Source organism: Euprymna scolopes, chromosome 46 (genome assembly GCF_053919585.1).
Source record: "Euprymna scolopes isolate OS-2025 chromosome 46, ASM5391958v1, whole genome shotgun sequence".
Classification (NCBI taxonomy): domain Eukaryota; kingdom Metazoa; phylum Mollusca; class Cephalopoda; order Sepiida; family Sepiolidae; genus Euprymna; species Euprymna scolopes.
Window position 1 is genome coordinate 77,913,536 of NC_136527.1, and position 22,427 is coordinate 77,935,962.

Here is a 22,427-nt window from a genome sequence, read left to right on the forward strand (position 1 = left end):
CTACTACTACAAACGGAGGCTTCGTCGCGCCTTGTAAACAACAACAACTATCGCCATTGACACAGCATTATAACCAGCACTGCTGCTACTACTACTACAAACGGAGGCATCGTCGCGCCTTATAAACAACAACAACTATCGCCATTAACACAGCATTATAACCAGCACTGCTGCTACTACTACTACAACAAAGGCTTCGTCGCACCTTATAACAACAACAACTATCGCCATTAACACAGCATTATAACCAGCACTGCTGCTACTACTACAAACGGAGGCTTCGTCGCGCCTTGTAAACAACAACTATCGCCATCAACACAGCATTATAACCAGCACTGCTGCTACTACTACTACTACAACGAAGGCTTCGCCGCACCTTATAACAACAACTATCGCCATTGACACAGCATTATAACCAGCACTGCTGCTACTACTACTACAAACGGAGGCTTCGTCGCGCCTTGTAAACAACAACTATCGCCATTGACACAGCATTATAACCAGTACTGCTGCTAATACTACTACAAACGGAGGCATCGTCGCGCCTTATAAACAACAACAACTATCGCCATTAACACAGCATTATAACCAGCATCGCTGTTACTACTACTAACGAAGGGATCGTCGCGCTTTATAACAACAACAGCAACAACAACAACAATCTGCCATCTTCACCCCAACGACAGCTCGTTATTATTCTGTGTTATTTATTCGAAAATAAATTGTTGAGTTCGTCGAATTTTTAATCCTGTGTTGTCTATTTTTTTTTTCTTGTCACCATACGCTTCGTAACATAACATTTATCATGTCTAAATCTTCGACCCCGCCTTTCCTAACGACACTACGTTGTTTCCGTAAGCTGCAAGAGGGCCTTGATATCATCGATTAATTAAGTTTCAGATTCTATAACATTGAGAAAATGTTATAACTTTTCACGTGGGGGTTCAGTTTTTAGTTATAACCTTGTACTAAATTGAGCACGAAATTTGTGACCAATTTCGTATATAGATGAGAGAAGGAGGTGGAAGATACATAGATGAGAGAAAGAGGGGGAAGATGGTGTAAAGAAATCTTCCTTTTTTTAAAACCAGAAAGTTTTAAAAGTGAAAATTGTGTAATTTAGAGGGGGGCACTCTCGACAAAGTTCGTTCTTGAATTTAAATTTTAAATACTATATAAAAAAAAGTGCTGGTCGTGAAGTGCAGAAACACAAAATTTTATTTTAAAAAAGAAACGCATGAACAAATAAAAGAAAATGAACTAAATTTATTTCAGTTATTAAAGTTTTTAAAACTAAATTTTTATATAAATTACAGTTGAAAAACATGAAATATTTCTTTTATTAAAAATAAAATAAACTCGCTTGCGAAAAAATCCAACTCTCCACAGCGACACCTACTATTAGAATTACTCCTCTTCCGCCGTCGCTGCATCCATATTCCAGCCACCAGAACACTAAGCACCATTCCTGTTATCAAATGCAAACACCTTGTTCCCGCCATCACCGCCCCTCACTTCCACCTGACAATAACTTAGATCGTCACCGAGTTCATATGAACACCCGACCAGTATTCCTACCGACCCCTCGCCGTCGAATTATCCTGACATACCGAACAGTTCGTTTCACGATCGTTTTAACTTTAAATAAAAAGTTTAAAATCAACCTTTTCGTTTGTCACTTTCTTGCTTCTATACGCTCAGTATAACAGAGTGTTTTTTGTTTGTTTATTTTTGTAATATAATTTTGTAATGTAATTTCTTCCTTACGGTGATAAGCAACATAATTGCAACCAAGTATTGCAGTGATTAATAAAAAATATAATAAATGATAAATACACGGACGAATCTTTGTTTTATTTCCATAGGATAGAATTCAATGTTTTCGTGCGTAAACAAATTTCTACTTCTTAAGAAAACTTTGAGACGAACTATTTTTGTCGCAGAGGTCGGTAAGTAACCAGTAAACAATACCACAATACTACTCGCTAAAGTAATCCAATTTACCAAATTTTTCCACCTCACGATTATTACGATATTGTCCGATTGACTATTGGACACTCATTAAATCTTATCATCGAGTGGCCTTCAGGTCTTGTAAAACAAATTTCTAGAGACAATACTCAACACATTATCACATAGAGTATTACAATTTTCATAGTAATAAAATGGTCAAATCTTAATCAGATACTACTAAAAAGGTGTGGTCAATCATTTAGAAAATGTTAAATATTACCATATTACAAACGTAATACAATTTCTCTTACAATCATTTTTTTTATAAAAACACAACAAAATTACTATGATTGGTTTACATGCACACTTAATAAACTATCATACTTTAACAACGAGTATTCATTATTACCTATTAGCATTCGATGATTACCAGAAAAAATATGTACGTAAATAGAATAATTGTATTACTTTTTAGCAGTTCAGCCCGGCATTGTTTGGGTCCATAACTTTATGTGCATAGGTATTTATATTTCAAAAAGTTTTACTCGTGTCCAGGTAGCGTACATTTAATATTTACACTGTTAAGACCCAAAAATGACGGAGGAGTTTGGTAGAGTCTTAAAAGATAATCGCTTTCAACTTTGATCTCTTAGCAGCCAAATCTTCACCAAAAATCTTATGAAAAGCTTGCTGGATATCTTAATACCCTTTATGTAAAATTTCAAATGTTTAGACCCAAAATTGGCTGAATAGTTTGCTAGAGACCGCAAACGTGCAACCTTTTTAAATTTGACCGCTTGACAGTCAAATTGTCGGCCAAAAACCGGTTAAAACCTTTCCCTATGTATACACACAGACAGACAATTTCACTTTTATAGATGTATCGATTTGTTAACGTTAGTAAACTGAAAATTGCTGAAAACTAAACTATTAAATAAAGGAAACTGAATTTCACTAAACGCTTCAACAGTTTCATGAGGTTAACGCTTGTAAACAAAGGGATATTCCTGTAGCTGTAGGTGAGTATTGTACAATTACTGATTACGCCTACTAAAAACTTAAATATATGAATGGTATTTGTCAAACGGGGGGACATTCAGTTTAAACATTTTGTCTTCACTTTATCTGAGTTAATTTAGGGTTCAAGAAAATATAAGGAAAAATATTAAAAAAAAATATAATCCGATGCTGAACACTTATGTATAATAAAAGTGTCACTAACCGATCAAACAATAACTAAAAATATAAAAAAAGATCACAAATTTCATAAGAGATTTTCAAGACTATGCGTAATCATGTTTGTAACTAATATTTATTAACTGTAAAACAAAGACACACTACATATAATATAGTTTATCTACAAACAGTTTTGGTAGAGTCCAGTCGCAAAAATTATGTCTGATTTATAATATTGTTTGTGTCAATACTATTAATGTAGACAGGTGGCCAATTAATAGTGCAACATTCATAAGAAAAGAGAGCAACAATAATATTTTTCATTTGCCGTTTCATCTACACAAATTATATTACTTTCTCACAAGCTTAGTTTTTCAAACAATTCATTACTTTCTAATTTTGTATTATAGTCTCAACTTTAGCTCTATTATAAAAATATTTATCAAGAATAGTTTCATCAATCATGAGTCGTTTCGGTTTATTTTACGTAATATTGTTTTACTTGGAGTTCTTATATGAATAAATACGACTTCTTACAAAATATTTGGCAAGGATATTGCGTTTTCGAATTGTGTTTCTTTTTCATATGTATCAGTAAATTTGATTTATGAGAATAAGAATATTTACATATTGTGAAAGAATATTGCTTTTCCCGTTTTTATTTATTTTATTTTTAGTTCTAAGAGATCAAGGGCTCCCTCCTGAAGCAAACACTTGATTCCATTATCATGTAAACTTATCTGCGGGCTTTTTTAAGAATAGGCACTCTTCCCTTTATCGCTATTGTATTTTGTTACAGATTGGTCTTCAAGGGATTGCTTTTAAGTATTTCTGAAAACCCTTTCTTTTTATTAATTCAGATACTCCTATATTTGTAATATTTTCTCATTCAGCTTTATAAAGGCCAAAATCATTTGGGACTGTAACATTAATAATGATCGGAGTTCTTTAAGACTTGTTTCATATTACAATATCTGGGAGGATTGACTTGTCTTTTATGTTTCTGCCGCTGGTATGTTTCTGTAATAGAACATAGTAACTTTTTCATTTCATGTTACCAGCAGTGGTTCATGTTCCAATTATTGCTTTTCTCTGGTGTGAGTTCTCATATGAGTCAATAAACCTGATTTTTGAGAACAAGAATGTCCACAAACTTCACATGAATAGGGGTTTTCTCCAGTGTGAGTTCTAATATGTAACACTAAATTTAATTTCCTAGAACAAGAATATCCACAAATTTGACATGAATACGGCTTTTCCCCAGTGTGAGTTCTCATATGTCTCACTAACGCTGATTTTACAGAAAAAGTATATCCACAAACTTCACATGAATGTGGCTTTTCCCCAGTGTGAGTTCTCATATGTATTACTAACTTTGATTTACTATGAAAAGAATATCCGCAAACTTCACATGAATGTGGCTTTTCCCCAGTGTGAGTTCTCACATGTCTCACTAAATTAAATTTTACTGAAGACGAATATCCACAAACTTCACATGTATGTGGCTTTTCTCCAGTGTGAGTTCTCATATGTATTACTAAAATTGATTTTTGTGAACAAGAATATCCACAAACTTCACAAGAATATGGCTTTTCCCCCGTGTGAATACTCATATCTCACTTACGATCGCGTTTTAGGACAAGAATCTCAACAAACTTCACAAGACTGGGGTTTGGAGCCAGTGAAAAATCTAATATGTTTAACTAATTTTTCAGTTTGGTTGGGGCATCCTACCAAATGCCAAAAATTTATACACTATCTTATATCTCAAATATATTTAAGTAATTTTTAAGAATTTTTTAAATATTTATACATTTTACTTCAATTTTAATTATTTGTCTTTTTTTCCAGTGTTTTCATATGTATCACAACTTTGATTTTTAATAACAATTACATCAACACACTTCACATGAATGTTGCTTTTCCACAATGTCAATTGTCATATGTCTCAATAACAGTGAGTTTTAAGAACAGGAATATTCACACATTTCACATAAATGTGTTTTTTTCCACAGTGGAAATTCTCATATTTCACTAACGATGATGTGTAAGAACAAGAAAAACTAATGATAATTTTATAGAACAAACATGGCAGACGATTTTTGTTATCTCCAGTGTTAATGTCTATAAATTTTACACGAAACATTGCTTTTTTCTTTTTCCTCCAAATTTACAAATCAATTTGTTTAAGCTGGGGAATAATCATCGTACAATATGCCAAATATTAAAATAATAGTATTTTTTCAATGCTGAGCTCTCTATAAGTGCATTTGTTTTCTTCAGTGTGCGTTCATATTTATCTAAGTAAAGTATATTTTGAAGAAAAAGAATATTCACACATTCCACAAAATGTGTTTTTAAAATAAAATCACACACTTAATAAAAATGTGACCTTTTCCAATTTTATTTCTCACAGGTCCAAATTATTGATTCGATATCTTATTATTTTTTGATATATTTGAAAATAAAAAAGATATTTCACCCAAACTTATATTACCTTCAAGATATATAAAGTTTTCACAACTATTCCATAAAATTCGAAAATGGTAGTGCCCAGTATAAAAAAATTCCCACAGATGTTGCTGCAGTCTTCCACAAAAGGTAATACTGTTTATCGAATAATGTTTAAAGAAAATCATATTCCATTAAAATTCAGTAACAGGGTTCAATCAGGAACATCTGCAAAAAAATAAAATTCGATATTTTTAATATTTTCTTTGATGTATTAGTATGTTTATTCTTAATTTCATTGGATTTAAGTCACAACCCATAGATTAGTTTCATCCAAACATTTATAAGAGTCATGTTAAAGATAACTATTTTCTAACTTTACACAGAACTAATCGATACAGTTGTTGCTTAGAATATAATGTAATTGAAAGTAAATTAATTTATTTATTGCAGAATATTATTCTCATCTTTATTAGTTGTTGTTTCATGACGTTTCGACCAACTATTCCTCTGGCGTTCGTCAGGTGGTAACCGCGACGGATAGGAACTTCGAATCTCCCAACTGCATTCTCAGTCGTGAGACAACAACAATTACGGATGGCAGTGATTTTTAATTATCATTCTTTTAATTTTATCAATCCCATGATTCAATCAAGCTTTGTTGGAGGAAATATTACTGTTAAACTTCTAATTCATGTGAATACAAAAATTATTTGTAACTACATAAATTTTAACTTATTTTATATAGTATCTATTGAAACTGTTATTTTAAACTTTAGTTTGTTTATATGAAAGTTGCTATAGACAATATATGACGCCATATAATTTAGGTTTGACAGACCAGCTACGCGGAACATGAATTAATTAGCTGACAGTCTACCCATAGTTGATATCACTTCAACAAGAACTGACAAGCCACACTGTCAAAAATTAAATGATAAACTCTCTTCCATTTCACAGTAAACTTTAATCGGCTTTTAAATTGAAGTTATGCCACTTCCAGTATTGTATGTGTTTCACATAACATATCTTAAGGAAGTTTTGAAATATGTTGAAATCAAATTTATGACACTTGATTTAAGAATTTTTTAAGAGTATAGTAAAAGTATTTTTTGCAATTTAAAGATAAGTTAAACTAATATATTTTTGAAAGAGTAAATATGTTTATTTTGAATCGTACATAACTATGTTTGATTGATCTTATTTTCTGTCATTTATATCTGCACATCTGCTCGTGTTTATGACTAAAAATAGAGCCAATTTTGTTACGCTTATCTTAAAGAAGATTGCAAGAGTCAACGAGCAAGTTATGGAATCATTTAGGCATATTTACTGGCAGTATTTAAATACTGTTTGACACATTTGATATTTTCTCAGATAATATTTGAAGCCACAAATAGAAATAGAGTCAATTCAACCGTAAACATAATAACATTTCCCCTTTAAATCCTTGTCATTAATCTCGTAAGGGGTTAACTAGTTGCTTTCCTTTTCTCGTTTCTGCTTCAAGGGTAAACACGTGAATTATGGGATGATTTAGGCATAATTTTTGGCAGTACTCGAATATGTTGGAGGCTAAACACTTGGCCAGAGTTCAATGATTATGTGGAAAATGCTTTCAAAACAGAAAAGAATAGTTTTTTTAACAATCAGTTGGTATGGAAACCTGTGATTATGAGGTTTACAAAATATTACTGGCGGTAATATTCAATAAGTTATCCCATCTAAATAAGTATTGCTCGATATGCTATAGGTTAAGGAAATTAATTTTCTAAATTATTCTTTGCTTTGCTTAGAATAATAAAAATATTTGATATGAAACTCAACCACTTCATTTCAATAAGTTTTTTTTTAATTCATTGAATCACAATTTAATATATATATATATATATATATATATATATATATATATATATATACATGGTAGTATATTATGAGAATACACATGACAATTTTAGCTACAGAGAATATTCTGCATATAACATACTACATAGCTCTACCTATTAAAATTTGTGACGTTTACAAAAAAGAATCAATTTTGTAACACTCAACCTTACAGAACTTTGTAAGTGCAAAGTTATGGGATCATGTAGGCATATTTTCTGGTACGCAAATCTGTTGGAAACCAAATACTTGACCAGAGCGCAGTGATTATGGGGAAAAAGAGAAAAGGCAGCACAATATGTGTGTGTATGGTTTGAATTAAAGTTTACAAGGAAAAAATCTAGTATCAAGATGTAATTTTGCTTTAAAGAGAAACATTAATTTAAAATTTTTTTTATTTTATTTTGTCCTATACCTATATTTAATAATAGTGCAGTGTTTCACCTCTTGATCAAAATACCATATATATATATATATATATATATATATATATATATATATATATATATATATATATATAAAGAGGGAGACAGAGAGGGAAACGAGAGAAAAAAAGTGAATCAATGTAGCTCAGCAGCGAACAACATAATATGAATGAATGCTGGTGTCGTGAGTTCAATCCTAATTCATGCTGATGAAGGTTTATAACGCGAAACATACCTTTTATGCACGTAATATTTCGTAACAAAAATAAATTATATATATATATATCATATTGCTCTGTATTTACATTCACCTCTTGACCAAAATACCACACACACACACACACACACACACATATATATATCTATATATATATATATATAAGTATAAAACTCAAATGACCTTGTAACTAGTGATGTGTGTGGTAATATGAGTGAATTCACGACATAAATCATCAAAAAAGCTATAGAAAAAAACCCTATTCTTTGATCGTACCCCTGTTGAATTTATATACTGGGTCTTAGAGCAAAGTTTTAATCATAGTTTACAAGGCAAACATCAAGTATAAAGATTTAATTTTTCTTTAAAGAGAAACATTCATTTCAATTTTCTTTCTTATTTTATTGTCTGTCCTATACCTATTTTTAATAAAAGCTGCGCAGTGTTTCCCCTCTCGACCAAAATACCACATATGTGTGTATGTATGTGTTTATGTGTGTGTGTGTGTGTGTGTTATGAGTGAATTACATATGGAAAAAACTAAGTTACAAAGTGGAACAATAAATTTGTCGCCATAGAAAAGCCGATATAGCTCACTTTTCATTTGATGACAACCGTTTTAAATATAAACATTGTTTTCAAACCAGCCTGTGTGATATCAAAGAAGCTATTGTTGATTTTATATGCCGGGTCTTCCTAATTGTGTGATAATAATAGTTTGAAATAAAGTTTAAAAAGCAAAAATCAAGTATACTGGTTTAATTCTGCTTTAAGCAGACACATTTTAAATATAACTCTGTTATATCAAAGAACCTACTGTTGATTTTATATGCTAGGCCTTTCTGCTTGTGTAGTAATAAAACGTTTTAAATGAACTTGTAATATAAAGTGTCTGTCTGTCGATTTTTAAAAATGTCATATGTAGATGTAAAATGTTATAATGTAGCTTTTATTTTGTTATTAAAAAAATAAGTACTACTCATGCACCCAGTCGATACCAGGAGGTGTTCTGCATTAGAGTCATATATGGGGGTTTGCCCTAATTTCCTTGCTCATATACTTATGCATATACCATAACCTTTCCTTTCCTCTATTAAAAAAAATATGATTTCTCTTTCCTTACATTTCAGAAAATCTCATTGGCTGTCAAATATTTACTCATTCTGGAATGAATGCAACCGCATTCAAAGAAGAACGCTCCAGAGATAAAAAAACAAACATAATATCCTTGATTAGATTAACTAATCATTTCTGATTAAATACCCCGATTAAAAACTTTGGAAACTCGAAAAATAAAATGAAATTTACTATATTTTTATTATTACCAGAAAAGATGTACTTCCCTGTTATTACTTAATGAATTATTTTTTCCTTACCTTTCCTACTAAAATGTTTCGTTATCCTCATTACTAAAATACCATTGTCAATTATTTTATGCTTTAATTATTTCAACTTTTTTACTTTATATTGTCAATTCTGTACTTTTTTGACATGCACACCTAATTGTTTTAACTTTTTTATTTTATTTTATTTTTTTTTTTTTATTTTAAATACCCCAATTACAAACTTTTGAAACTCGAGACAAAATGAACTAAAACTATTTTTATTATTACCAGAAAAGATGTTATTATTATAGTAAGAACGAATGACTATTTCCTTGCCTTTCTTATTAAAATGTTTCCTTATCCTTATTACTAAAATACCATTGTTAATTCATTCATTTGTTTACGTGCACACCTTCTAATTATTTGAACTTTTTTACTTTATAAAAAATACAATGTTGCTTTCATTATAAAATTGTTTTAGTGAAATGATATTTTATTATGCAGACTTTTAAATAAATGAAGGTGGTGAAATGGCGAAAAATAGTCCCAGGGTCAAGGGGCTCATACCATACAATCGGGAAATTTGCGACGGGTTAGATTATCAGATTTATTGTCAGCGACCTCAAATACCTCTAAACTAAACAAATTAGAGTGGTTGATGATTTGTTATAGCTTAAAGTAACATTTACTAAACTTTTATATTCGTCTTAGCCTTAATGCTGATTTGGACATATTTTAATATTTTAATGCTTACGTTAAGGTACTAGAAAACGTTACCTTATTCACCATCGCAACACTGGTGACACTCTTCTTTTATCTGGTCCCTCGTTGTAATATGTTAAAGCAATTAAATATTAAAAAGCTTCTGTTTTTTGGCTCAGTAGTCGAACAATTCAACCAACTTTGAATTAAATTATTTTTTATATGATAATTATTATCATTTTTTTCAGAATTCAAAAAATTTACTGAGGTAATCCTGAAGATTCATGTTCCTTTGTTTACAAAGTCATTTGGCAGAAGTTACGCCCGACATATTTTTAGCTACAGATAACCAAAGCCGTATAGAATGAACCTTTATTTTTAGAAGTTTTATTCAGTTTTTACTTGAACTTAATAGACTGTTTGTTAATATTTTATTAACTGTTTTATTCTTTATAAATAGAATTTTTATAATGAAATATATATTATGAACTGTTTTCCAAACATCGAAATTTTAAAATTAAAGTTAGTTTTATGTAAAAAAAAGACGTTTGTTTTTTTTTCTTTTCGAGATATTTTTCTCTATTTATCACTTTGAAATTTCACTCAACAATAAAATGATAAACCAATTTACAATAAAAAAAATGCAAAATTTATTTTTGAAATGAGATTTTTGTAATGAGATTTTTCTAACGTGACTTACGTTTTCGAAATTTATGGAAATCTTGCAAGTAAGCCTGGCAAACTCGAAAGTAAGCTCGACAACTCTAGAATGGTCACACCAGTATTCACACCGTCGAATTGGAAGTAACCACTTGATTACATAAAGTAAACGAACAAAATATACATTTTTTCAGAAAAATGAACAAAATAAAATCTGAAGTAATGCAGTTTTCATATTTAAGATTTATAAATCAAATTAAATAAAAAAATATTTCTAAAAAAGCTGGAACTTTGTCGTGTGTAATAAAAGAAAACGTAAAACTTGAAATAAAATATTTAAAAAATATTTTACAATTTTAATAATTCATAATATTCTGATTTGACGGTGTAAATACTGATGTGACCCTTCTAGAGTTGTCAGACTTACTTTTGAATTTCCAAATTATGAGCACATTAACAAATGCAGCAATGCCAGCGATAGAACTGGCAACATTAAATATTATATTCAGTGATGTAATTAAAGAAACGTCCTCCACAAATCAACTGAATACCATGGAAGTGTTGGCACGATGTGGCCTAATCACCAACTAACACACGTGTCCAAAATGTACTGACCTATGTTAATGTATTAATCTTTAGAATAAAAATTAGAAGCGCTTTATTGACAGCTATTGTTGGTCTTGCCCCAAATGCAAAAAAAAAAGTAAAATAAAATAAATGTTCGAGCTGGTTCCTTCTTTGAAGGTAGCCATTTACGGCTACAAGACTTAATACACATTTTGTATTGGCGGTCATTGGGGGAACCACTAGTACCTGTTTCAAATAATCTTTAATCGACTGTTATAATTTCAATCGCAATATATGCGCAATGACCATGCTGGAACATCCGGTACAACTAGGTGGTTCTGAACGAACAGTCAAAATATTGCATAGTTCTTATTTAGTGTTCTTGTAAGAGATGGAGACATTGGTGAGATATAGAGACAGAGTACATATAAAGAGAGACGGTTCTGTATATATATATATATATATATATATATATATATATATATGTTTTGAGAATATATATATATATATATACATATATATATATATATTATAAAAGTATATATATATATATATATATATATATATATATATATATATATACATATATATATATATATATGTTTTGAAAAAAATAGAAAAACCGAATGAAATTATTAAAATAATCAACGTTTCGTCCTTATTTCAGAGGACATCTTCAGGATAATTGAAGTAACAATGCAAGAAAAGAAAAAGTCATAGATCGTATGAAAAGGAGGACAGTTTTTGAATCCTACCCATGTCGGGAAGGACAAACATATGTGTGCGTATGGGAAGGTTGGGTTGTTCGATGTCTATATATACACCTTTAAAAATGCGTTAAAATAAATATGTACATTTTTTTCAAATAACATTTTTACAAAATATGTTTACAATTTCCATTGAAGAGTAAATTCCTTAACAGAAACGAATTTCATTATTACATTCCTTTTCCATATACATATATATGATATGTAAGCTAAACAATTGCAATTCCTTATTTCAATAACATTCTGTATTTATTTTAACTTATGATTGGAATTTTCAATTCCAAATTTAGCTTCGCAAGTTCGAATCCTTGACTATCCTATTTCATATTTACATTTAACTAATTCCCTATTTTTTTTACTTACATGAAAAGGGGCCAGCCCTTTATCATGTAACAAAAATCAATAAAAGTAAATTCATGCACAGGAAATACCACCGAGGAAGATTCCATCCAGATCAGTGGGTTCTTGGAATGGTTGGACGAGAAAGGAACTTGACAATGATGGTGCTAGTCGAAACGAGAGATGCTGCAACCCAATTACCAATAATTGTACAGTAAGTTAGACAAGGCACATAGATTGTGACAGATGGTTGGCACGCCTATAATGCATTACCGAACCATGCTGTGGTAAACCACCGATATAACTTTGTTGATTCAAATGACCCTAGTATTAACACAAATCGTGTGGAAGGTTGCTGGAGTGTTTGTAAAGTTAAATTCAGATCCATGAGGGGGACTAGTGATGCAAACTTTAATAGTCATCTACAAGAATTTCTCTGGCGGCGAATCAAAGACAATTATTTTGGGAATATCAAGTATTGGATACGATTTTTTTATGATGTTTGATTAAAATATATGAACAATGAAAAAAACAAAAACTTTTTCTTGTAAGAAATTTTAAAATTTTATCTTATAAAAGATCAATAAAATCTATTTTTTATGTTTGCAAGAATTTGTTACAAAGTTCAAATAAACAAAGACAATTATTTGGGGAATATCATGTATTGGATACGGGTTTTATTTTATGCTGTTTGATGAAATGTAAAAAAACCCAGCTGTTCGTTAAATATGGTTTTAAAAAAATATTATAAAATACCTATAAAGTCTATTTTCTATGTATGTAAAAGTTTGTTGAAAAGTTCAAATAAAGTTTATAATGTAACTGAAAAACACCTCGTTTTTTTGTTTTTTTAATAAAAGTAACTTTAATTTTAATATTTCGATATCGACGTTAACCTAACTTTTATTATAAAAGTTAGGTAAACGTTCATAAACATATTACTGGGGAAAAACTTCCTAAATCTAAAAAAAAAAAATCTCGATTAAGTTCAAATAAACACTGTTTAAATAAAACTCCTAAATAAAAAAAGGCTCATTCTTGTGAAAAGGGGGGGGTTAATGATTGCTCAAGAGAGGGAGAGTGGTATGCACTTACCTTGCTTACATCCAAAAAGAGATTGCCTTGCCTTCTCTGCCTTTTTAGTTTCCCCCCCCCCAGGTCAGGTGACAGTTAATCACATGACCTTTTGGTTATTTAAAAGGAGATTCTGCCCAGTGGTTAAGTTTCTTTTTTAGATGAATTTGTGGCTGGTGCCTGAAAGCTACTCTTTGATTACCTAAGCTTTGCTGGCTAGAGATTGTTAACAGGCAATTAACGTTGCGGAAGGGGATAATTCTTCTGCAACATTGCTTCCTTTCCTCAACTGAGCAGTCATTGGATTTTAAGGGAAAATTAATTTTTCTCGCATTTTGCGGAAGAACGCTTTACTAACATGCAAGGCAGATTTACAGAAAAGAATTTCTCTTCTATGGACCAAAATCAGAACTATTCTGGAGATGGCTTACATGGAAGATGAACTTTCTAGTAAATCATTTGCTGCATTGCAGAAATCTTTTACCGAATATTTGACAGAAGTTGACATATGTGTTAGCAACATGCAGCTGTTAGCTGAGGAGGAGGAGGAGGAGGAGGAGGAGGAGATTCAGAAGGGAACTTGAGCAGCTCGAATTAAAGTTCCTTCCTACTACATCTGAGTCCATAAGTTCTGCTCCATGTTCCCCTGGAATTGAAAGAGGTGCGCTTCGTTTATCGTGAAGCCGCCTCAGCTTCAGATTAATGGACCTACCTTTGATGGGTTGGAAATGCAATCCAACCCCATGAGTTTCAGGAATTTCTTATCAAGATTTGAAACTTGTGTGGCCGGCATGGCTAACGATCCTGAAAGACTGAATTTCCTGAAATGTTCGCTGTCCAGTCAATCTTTGTTGCTCAGCAATCATACAACTATTTGCAACAGAAATTATGAGGTGGCCCTTTCTGTCCTGAGGAGCGAATAACTCGACAAGGATGAAATAATAGACCACATATTCCAAGACATTTTGGACTTCATCTATAAACTAGATAGAGGTTATAGGACTTTGACTAACTTACCCAGGCATCCCCTCTTCTGGTGGAGCTGGAAGGTTCATTCGGCTGTTCTTTCTCCAAGGACCATTCTTCGGGAGCTCGGCTTATGGCGAAGATTCTCATTTCCAAATTCCCCAGAGAGGTCTGAGGGGAGCTGATTCAAATTTCTGGGAAGAGAATCCCCACCTTGTAGTCTATTTTGCAGGATACTAGGGAGGCGGTTAAATGTCTTCTAATCAAGTGAGACGAGGTCCCTGGCTCCACCCTAAATACTAGTCGGGGGTCATTGGGGGGATGTTTCAGATAGGGATTCTTCACTTCAGGCTTACTCCACTTGTCGCACTCCAGGTGGAAACTTCTCATGCTTCCCTCCTGTTTTGTGTGTTACCTTTGGCAAGGATGGCAACCAGGTTTCCACCAACTGTTTGTTGGACACTGGCAGTGGCCGGACTTATCTGTCGGGTAAGGTGTTAGAACCCCTTGGTCCCCTAGCATCCGTTGGACTGGATTGTGAACTCAAATTGATTACCATACTTGGAGACTGTAATAGGCATGAAATTTAGTGAAGTAAAATTGGAGGTGAGCGTTGGATCGCATTCTCCACATTCTCTTCCTGTACTAATACAGGAGGACCTGGATATATCTGTGCACATTGAGGAGTTAGATACTCTTTTAGATGGGTTCCATTGTCATAATTGCCCCCTAGCTGGTAGATTTGAGAGAGGCACAAACTTCATTCCAATTCATGGAATAATTGGATTGGATTTTATTCAAAGCTTGGGTACTCTCTAACTGGTTCCTTGTTTGTGTGGACAAGCCTTTATTACTCCAACAGGACGGGTTCCCTTTGGTGAGGTGCAGCAGTTCCTTGATTTGGACCATACTTTGGATGCGAACCCAGAGAGCCTTACCTTCAATTCTGTTCTAGCATCAACGGCTGAAGTCAACCCCTCTCACCTTTGTTTCGTACTGGAGTCAGAGAGCAAGTATGAGGATCCACTTAGTGAATTTTTCCCTGACAGTGACATGCAAAGGGGGTTAGAGAAAATGTTCAGGGTGGAGTCGCTGGGAATAACAGAACACAGATTAACAGATTATGATGAGTGGAAGATTGCGCTCTTCCAACAATCCATCTTGTCTAAAGACAACAAATATTATGTTCAGTTGCCCTGGGAGAAAGATAAAATATTGCGTGTCCCCTTCAACCATGCTATCGCCTTGCGCATATTAGAACATGTAGTGCAAAACCTGGAGACGATACAGCTTTACCAGGACTATCTGCAGTTTTTCCAGCAGCAAGAACGGGAAGATACAATAGAGATTTTTGTGCCTCCTCAGAGATTTAATGAATTTATTTGGATTCCGCATAGACCGGTTGTGAAATCAGACCCAACTACAACCACAAAAATTCGGCCAGTATTCAACTGTAGCCTCAAGGTCGGGGACTCTCCATCTTTGAATGAAGCTACTTACCAGGGAGTAAACTTAACAAGTGACCTGTTGGATTTGCCACTTACTTTCCACTCCAATAATCATGTTGTGTTGGCAGACATCAAGAAGGCCTTTTTGATGATCTGCCTGAAACTGGAATCAGATAAGAACAGGTTCTGTTTTGAAGGATGGCAAACGACTACGTGGTTTTAGGTACAACACAATCATTTTTGGATTTGCTTCCAGTCTTTTATCTTAAATTATGTTCTCCGGTATCATTCTGCACAGTTTCCCAGTGATAACTGCAGATTTATGATGGAAAATTGCCTTTACGTGGATAATCTTATCATATCTAGTGATAGTCCAGAGGAGCTGTGTGGATTATACACTCTCTCTTAGGAGCGGTTACATCAAGGATGCTTCAAACTACAGTCTTGAAATTCTGACCATGTAGGAATTCAAAGCAAGATGGAGGAGCATGGTACACTGAGTGTTCATGGCAGTGGTTGGGAATACCTACTTGATTATCAATACTGTCCTCTCTCCAACACCCTTCGATTGGCTACGGTTAAGTGCAACCCTGATGCTTCTACCAAGAGACAAATTCTAGGAATTAGAGTCTATGATCCTCTATCATTGTGCTTGCCTGTTTCATTGCGAGGTTGCATTCTGCTAAACAAGCTTTGGGAGAAAGGATTAGGGTGGGATGTGCTGGTTCCACCTGAATTTTTTTCCTTATGGAAGAAACTTTATTTAGATCTCTCTGGATTGGGGTCCATTTCATTTCCCCATAAGATATGATGCCAGACAGGTCTTACCACCCAATGTAGCTAACCTGCCCGCATCCCGTATTGAACTGGAAGTTCCCTTGAAGCATACAGAGGTGGATTTCACCGGTCACCTTTGGGTTAGACAAGGTGGTAAGGAGATGAAAATGTATCTGCTGATCTTCATGTGTCTCAGTGTCAGAGCTATACACATCGAAGTGGTACCTGATATGAGTTTGTTGGCCTTTCTGCAGGTATTGGTGCGGTTCACGAACCTGTATGGCATCCCATCTACCATCTACAGTGATAATGCTAAAACGTTCGTAGGAGGCGGTCGATTGTTTAAATGGTCGATTGTTTAAAAGGTCGGTATTTTAAAAGGTTGATGCTAAACCATGATTATCAACAGAAGTTTGGCTCCTGTTCAATCAAGTTCTGCCCCATTCCACTTTACAAGGTGGTTGGTAGAGGTGAGATGGATTATTTTTCATTAATTACCATCATATCGGATATCCAAAGAGCTATCAATAACCGCCCTCTGACATATCAGGAATCTACAGAGAAAGAATTAGAGGCAGTAACTCCTAACGTTTTTACAGCCTAATAAGAGTCCTGGGTTACTTTTAGACCTGAACGATGAGGATTTTGCCTCTCACCTCCCACCCAACCGAGAAAAGCTGCTCAGGACCTTGCAGTTTCGGGTCGAGTGCCTGAAGAGTTTCTGCACTTTGTGGTATAATGAGTAGGGCTGTGACAATAGCATATTCTTTTTATTGTATTTACTCTTGAGTAAATATCTGTTTAATATCTTAATTTTTTTTATATAGACTGATGTGGTTTACGGTTGATTGACTGTGTCGTACTGTGTCGGATATATACTTGAGAGTCAAAAGAATGAAAAGAACATTGTGTTGTCACAGCCCTCATAATGAGTACCTGTTGAGTCTCCGGGAGAAACTTCCAAAAGAGATTAAAGGTTGGAGATGCCCTTCCAAAAGAGATTAAAGGAGGAGCCCACATAGGCCTAGGCCGTTTTGGGTTCTTGGGATCATTTTGAACATGTTTTACAGAGAGGATGGGGTAGTCAGGTCAGCAAGGATAAAAGGGGGGGTGTATTCACTCGTTAAAAAACCTATTCCGCCTTGAATTATCCTTAAATGGAGAGGATCAAGATGGACCCATACCGGCATCTGTTGATAGGCCTGAGGATAGGATTAACACTATTCCTCCTCAATCAACACCTGCCAATGAACTAATTTGGCTTTGTCCTATATCCACAGGGTGATCAGGATATGATTTGTTGCGATGGATGTGATGACTGATGTCACTTCCAGTGTGGTGGTATCGAGTCTCCACCTCCTGCAAGACAGAAATGGCATTGTCCAAGTTGTGTACCCCCAAGACGGCGGCGAGATAGACCTAGCCTCTTCCCTGAATAATTAGTAACCAACAAAAAAAAAGTGAGCAAAAATTATACTAACAGGTTAACTTACTCGAGTAAGTGCATGCCTTATATTTTTTTTGTTTTCCTTCATTTTCTTTTTTCTTCTTTCCTGGGGAATGTGTGAAAAAAAGAGGGGATTAATGATTGCTCAAGAGAGGGAGAGCGGTGTGCACTTACCTTGCCTTTTTAAAGTTTTTTTCCCAGGTCAGGTGACAGCTAATCACATGACCTTTTGGTTATTTAAAAGGAGTTTCTTTTTTAGAAGCATTTGTGGCTGGTGCCAGAAAGCTACTCTTTGATTACCTCAGCTTTGCTGGCTAGAGATTGTTAACAAAAAAAAAATCCGTTTTTTAGAAATTTACCTGTAAAGTCCGAAGTTTAAAACCTTTTTATTAAAAAAAAAAAAAACATATTGTTTTTTTTTTTTTTAATAAAACCTTGGTCCTTGCTCCTTTAATTGAAAAAAAATTAGGGCTTGAATTACATTTTACGAGGAGTTATAAGCTTGGAAAGATGGGGTGGAATTATTCACTATTTTCACGAAATTTCACGAAATTTCTGATACACCTACCTCAGCTTTGCTGGCTAGAGATTGTAAACAGACTGTCACGTCGCGGAAGGGGGCAATTCTTCCACAACTTAAGGTAGGTGCACATTGCTTCCTTTCCTCAACTGAGCAGTCACTGGATTTTAAGGGAAAATTAATTTTCTTTTCACATTCTATACTGTTTTGTTCATCCGTAGCTAAAATTATGTCGGAGGTCACTTCCACCAAATGTAAACAAAGGAAGACGAATCTTCAATATAACCTTTACTGAAATAAACACATTTTGGACAAAAATGTAAATGTCAGATTAAAAAATATATTTTAGAAGATTTTTTTAAATGAGAGAATCATACTTTTTATCATTCACGTATGTTATAAAGCATGTCTAAATAAATATTGTTTTAATTGATTGCAATAAAAAATATAAACTTATTTTAATGTTTCAGATTATTTAAAATATTATTGGATGTAATTTATTTTCAAGCAAAAAAACTAATAATAATAATGAATAAATAAATAATAATTTAAAATTTTTTAAAAATAACTTACCTTTCATTCCAGGAATTCAATACGAAAAAACTGGGACGAATTCGCTTTTTTTTTTTCTGTTGTTTTCAAAACAGAAAATTTGTTTTGTTTGCAAGGGTTTCTTTAGTAAATTGATACAACTTTTGTTTTGTGTGTCCAATTAATTAAGAAATAAAATATATGAAAATATAAAAGAATCAAAATTAAAAGATGAAAAACACGATTTAAACTTGAAATTATTTAAAGAGAAAAATCAACTGTTAAAGAACAATGCATTTAGGTCATCTTAACACGGTGTAATCATTATTTCGTTCCTCGTGTGAAAAATGTCCGTTCAGTATTTAAAAATGTGCAATTGTTTTCCAATCACGTTTAGAGCATAAATTATATCGATACTTAACGCTAAAATAAATACAATTAAAACAATCGACGTTTTTATAAACCAAAGTCACACTTGACTCAGAAGTAGCCTATTATTGCTATTGAAGCTATTAACGTCATTTTTTTTTTTCTTTTTTACATTCAAGATGAAAAAAGTAATGAAATGAAGTCAAAATTGGTAATGCGGCATGTTCACCCGTTGTAATCATCGCGAAACACCGGCAGTTCCGGAAGTAGACGGCCACAGCCAATTTCGCGTCATCTAAAAAAAAAAATGTAATTAATATAAAAATATTTTAATATTGGAAGTAAGCACTTGATCAAATAAAGTAAACGAACAAAATATACATTTTTATATTTATAACCATTTATTTAACAGAAAAAGGAAACCATTTTTAGAAAGTGTATTATTGTCTTAACAGAAAAACGAACAAAATAAAATCTGAAGTAATGAACCACGTAACAAAATATAAATTTATACAAAATAAAACAACTTTGAAAATTAAACATTTTTTAAAAAACTATACTGTTGTCTTATGCTTTTAATAATTCGTGGAAATGCGTGCCCTTTCTCACGCCATCTCCACAACTCTTCCATTAGATGGGAATGGAACAATTTTTTCCTTTTTTATATCAATTATATAATATATTTCATATTAATTACATATATTTTTTTTTAAACTTTAACAATTTTTTTAAAACTAATAATTTGTAATATTCGTGATTTGACGGTGTAAAATACGGATTTGACCCTTTTAGAGTTGTCGACCTTGGACTTATCTGCTAGCCTGCCAATTCCTTGTCATTTTCGGTGTTAAAGAGAAAATCATATACAAATTTTTTAACAATTACATTACAAACTTTTTCAAAAATTAAAACAAGGTGTTTTTTTGTTTTTCAATTACATTACACACTTTATTTGAACTTTTTAACAACCTTTTACATACATGAAAAAAAAAAAAAAGATTTTATAGACTTTTTACAATATAACATTTTGAAATTTATTTGACCAATTTTTTTTTTAATTTTCCATGTATTTTTACATACATAAAAATAGAGCTCATAGATCTTTTATAAGATAAAATTTTTAAAATTTATGTAACAAATTATTTTTAACATTTTTCATGTATTTTTACGTAAATAAGAATAGACGTTATATATATTTTATACCACAAAATTTGTTAACTTTATTAAATAAATTTTGTTTTTTTTTTACATTTTTCATGCATTTTTACATACATAAAAATAGACCTTATAGATCTTTTATGGCATAAAATTTGTTAAATTAATTTAACCATTTTTTTTTACATTTTTCATGTATTTTTACATAAATAAAAAAGACGTTATAGATCTTTTATAACATAAAATTTTAAAATTTATTTAACATGATTTTTTTTTCATTTATTTCAATCAAACTTCATAAAAAACGTATTCAACACATGATATTCTCAAAATAACCGTCTTTGATTCGCCGTCGCCATAGGAATTCTTGTAAAAAAACTATTAAAGTTTACATAACTAGTCCCTAGGAACGGGCAAAAATGGACGAACAAAATTGGGGGAGACCTGAATTTAATATTATAAAGTCTACACCTTTTTTTATAATTAAATATTATTAAAAAAATATGCCGATTAGAAAAATCTAATTTTCAAATAAACCGGGGAAATTTTTGACGAAGCTGTTTTTTTTTTTCACATACACCACAATGTTCACAGTCTCGCAGAACAACAGGGATGCGAATGTTAAACAAAGCCTATATTTAAATAAATGGGTCTCTTTCTTTTATTATTATTATTATTATTATTATTATTATTATTATTATTATTATCATAATAATAATAATAATAATAATAATAATAATAATAATAATGATGATAATAAATAAATAAATAAATAAATAAATAAATAAAAATAATGAGCTATATTGATTACAAAATATTAAAAGCTAGCATTATAACTGAGAATTTTGGCCGCTAGAACTTACTTATGACATGAATTTGCCTTTGTGGAGAAGCAAGGGTTCGATTCTAGGCTTATCCTGATATGATTTTCACTTATCGAATATTCTTCTTATTTACATGGCAAGGAGATTATTATTATTACTAGCAAAGATACCCGTGCTTCGCACGGAGCTTTGTTGCGCACTCGGGTACCAAAATCTGTGGGCACCTTTCCTGTAAGTTGATGTTGTAAGAGCAACGATTGCATAAGGTGATTAACATTTTAACTACCTCTTGTAGTGACTGAAATTCAATCAGGAACTTCACAAAACATTTTCATCAAAAAGGAAGGTTACTTGATGTTACATAGTAAATTTTTCATTGAAGTAATTTTCAACTCTTGCTTAAATTTTATCTTGCACATTCAATACTAAAAACTTACCACAATCAGATCATGTCAGTTTTTCCTCATATCCATTTCTCGAACTTTTCACTGAAGAGCCTCAGGGTAAACTACATTTCTGCTGCTTTGATTTGGAGCCAGAATGTAGAGTTTTTCTGAACTTCCTGTCCGGCTGATGGAGACGTAGAACATACCGTGACTGAAGCAGTCTGATGTCAAGTCTACGCCAATGGTGTTAAATGTCTGACCTTGACTTTTGTTTATGCTCATTGCAAAACACACCTTCACAGGAAATTGGAGTCTCCGGAATTTAAATGGAAGTTCTGAGTCCGATGGAACTAAGGGGATCCTTGGCAGTAGAACGGTTTCACCTTTGTAGGGACCACAGGAAATGGTGGCCTCAAGTACATTGGTGTGCAATCTGGTGATAACACATCTGGTTCCGTTTGTTG

At 32.5% G+C, this 22,427-nt stretch overlaps 1 long non-coding RNA gene across 1 annotated transcript; it reads right to left on the reverse strand.

The window, feature by feature from the left end:
* Positions 1-4,935: 4,935 nt before the first annotated feature.
* Positions 4,936-19,543, reverse strand: LOC145270488 (uncharacterized). The gene is made up of 2 exons (XR_013865392.1): positions 19,272-19,543; positions 4,936-5,808 (listed from the first exon to the last, which is right to left on the reverse strand). It is a non-coding gene; the product is annotated as an uncharacterized LOC145270488 (long non-coding RNA).
* Between the last annotated feature and the right edge of the window lie 2,884 nt (positions 19,544-22,427).